This window comes from Cicer arietinum, chromosome 6, assembly GCF_000331145.2.
Source record: "Cicer arietinum cultivar CDC Frontier isolate Library 1 chromosome 6, Cicar.CDCFrontier_v2.0, whole genome shotgun sequence".
In the NCBI taxonomy this organism is placed as follows: domain Eukaryota; kingdom Viridiplantae; phylum Streptophyta; class Magnoliopsida; order Fabales; family Fabaceae; genus Cicer; species Cicer arietinum.
The window spans coordinates 46425793-46429257 of record NC_021165.2 but is presented as its reverse complement, the minus strand read 5'-3'; positions in this window follow the sequence as shown (position 1 = coordinate 46429257).

Here is a 3465-nt window from a genome sequence, read left to right as displayed (position 1 = left end):
AAAAATATTAAAAAAACTCCAGTTAATATCGAAACGAAATCAAAATGAACAACCTTAAAATCATCATAAAATCAAACAAGTAACAAATACAAATTTTTTAGAATCAAGAGGCGGTTTTATCTCATTGATAGCCCTTTCCTCCTAAGGGTGGTCTTTCCCTTAGGGGTTACTCCATCTAACGGATGACCCTCTCCTCTCATTCCCGCAACGCATCATCACGTATCAATTAGGGAGCTTACATCGCGTTGATAGCCCTCTCCTCCTACGGATGACATTTCCCATAGGGGCGGCTCCATCTAACAGGTAACTCTCCCTAACCAAAACGATGTAACTAGGTGCACCTAACACAGTTAACGGTTTAATAATTATAACAACGATTTCTCAAAATACGTATTTAAAATCATTTCATCGTAATTCATGAAAAAATACTCACTCGCATAACAATTCAAGATTTAAATACTTTAACTCATACCTAAATCAAACTAATAACATATTATATAACAGCGACCGTTAAATTAAATAATTGACGAAATCGAGATAAAATTCAAAGGTTGTGTTCCCCAAATTTTTCAATAAATACTTTAATTTAAAAAAACAAGTAAAATAATAATAATAATAATAATAATAATAATAATAATAATAATAATAATAATAGCATTATATAAAAATATATGACGATAATCGTCGTCAACTCACAGCTATGGAGAATCGTCTAAGTTTGCTCTTCAACAACTCACAGAGTAGCCGGCAGGGTCTCAACTGACATATCTGAGTATCAAAAAATATTTCCAAGACTTTAGAAAAATTATTGTAAAGTTTAGCTAACTTTAGGAAACCCTAAAAATCGTTTAAATATATCCTAAACACAAAAATAAGATTTTTAAACAAAAGTACATTTTTCTATGAATTCATAGTAGGATTAGAGTTGTGCATTTACCTCAATGAGTCTCAATCAACAACTCTCAAGAGATGAGTACCTTTTTACTTCCTTAGAACACAAATAATATTTCCAAGACTTTAGAAAAATTATTGTAAAGTTTAGCTAACTTTAGGAAACCCTAAAAATCGTTTAAATATACCCTAAGCACAAAATAAGATTTTTAAACAAAACTACATTTTTCTATGAATTCATACTAGATTAGAGTTGTGCATTTACCTCAATGAAGAAGAGAAAATGAAAATAGAGAAGGATGGGTTGCTGAGAGAGAGAAGGAAGGAGGGGAAAAGTTAAATGAAAAAAAAGAAAAGGGAAAAGTTATTATTATTATTATTATTATTATTATTATTATTATTATTATTATTATTATGATTATTATTATTATTATTATTTTTTGTTAAAAGGACACGGGACGTGTCAATTTATTGTACCAATAGAGACGCGTATTACAAACTTAGAAATATAGAGCATAGAAGCGGAGTCTTAGTATTCATTTGTATTAATTTGATAATCAGATGATATATCATAATATCCTACACAAACGTTTGATCTTAGAACTACGCACTTAATTAAAACATTAGTGCATTAAATTGTTCGCACCAAATAACTTTTGTTATCATCGAAACAAGATAAGGAATTATTCTTCAAACTATATTTGGTTCTAACAATATATAGTTCAACTTGTTTTGTTCATGAACCAGCTCAATATATATAAATTTTATATAATTGATTTTTTGTATGTAATAAAATTTACTTTGGAGTTGTTAAAAAAAATTAATTTAGGTATAAGTGTAAAATACTTGAAGATGATGTTGAAAACGTTGTAAATATCATTTTGAAACAAAATTAAAATCATTTAAAAGCTAATATTAAGAAGTTCTTTATATCATTTGAAAGTTGCTAAAATGACATACAATCTCCATTGTTTATAGGAAAATCAAATTCGATCTTTAATATTATAAAAAAAATTTCAACAAGTCTAAAGTGAGATATTACATTTGTTGATCAAATCACATAATTTCGGTAATAATATTGAGTTATAAATATTATTTGGAGATAAAACTTGTATCAATTAAGTGTTATATTATTGTTCAAATTTGATTATTTAGTTTTATTTAACACTTAGAAATTTCACCTTCAATGAAATCTCTCCAACTTCACTATTGAAGTTCCACATTAAAAAATATACTTCGTTACACTCCCTTTTTCTCCTATATAATTAAAGAGTGCACCACTAATGCATAAAATAATCAAAAATAATAAGAAAATTTATCTAAGAAGATTGATTTTTTAAGCCTAGTTTAAATTTAAAATATACGAATTTTAGTTAAATTTTTATTAAAATTTAATTAATATTTAACTTAAAGTTGAATGAACATATTTTTTTCTTAAAATTTCATATATCTTTTGGTTCATTTGATTCAAAACATTAAGCCAAACCGAATTGTTCATATTCATGAACTTGAATTGAGTCGAGTTGGAACTGAAAAATAAATTTGTGATGAACTTGAATTGAATTAAGTTAAACTTAACTTTGACCCAACTTGACGAATTTCGGGCCCTGGTAAGCTATGCTATCTAGTACGACAAAAGTTACGTTCAAAACCAAAGCATATAGCCATGACAGTTGTGTAAAAAAAGAAAAATGTTACGTACTTATTTGGCAGAAATCTGAGGTTGACCGACCAATTAATTAAATGCAGTCGTCTGTTATTCTGGTCAATGCTTTTCATAATATTGATCATTTTCCTTTAACTATTCAACTTATTTTTACCAAATGGATAAAAGAAATTTGTTTAACATACACAAACTACACAAAGAAATAATTCAATTTTTAATTCTATATAATGAATATTCAACTCTTAAAGTTATTGATCAATCACTTAATAAAATAATTAATGTTAAAAGTGATATAAATTAATAATTTTCACAATTTGATTGCATGGAATTTCATTTTAGATGTATGAGCTACATTAACCTTTTAATAAAACTCTTTATTTAAAATAATTCACAAAGAAATTTAAAAATAAAAAAAACGTAGGGGAGACTTCTACCCCACTATTCAGAAGATAGGGTCGAAGGGCTCCATGGAGAAAGCTATTGCAAATGGTTATGAAACAAATTTCAAACCAAACCTCCAATTTGAAAGATCTTCAATAATATGATATCATAAATTTTAATTTTAGTCGAGAGAAAAGTGGATTATTTTAATTTTCTAACTAATATTGCAAAAAATATATATTGAATTTTGATCTCCAACAAACTTTACAGTGTAATAGTTGTAAAAACCATTGAATTTAAATAGATAATTTTTCTCTTCCTAGATTTAACGATTTCTACTACCATTGCGGTAGAGATCCATACACACACATCTTGAATGCGCCAAAGATATGGCCCCCAAGGCAACAACGACAGTTCATTTTTGCAATCAAGTTGCGGCGGGTAAAACCCACAAAGTATTTGAGTTGCAAGCGTGCACACAAATATCACACCATATCTGGTATTTTTTAGTTGATAAAAAATCAAAG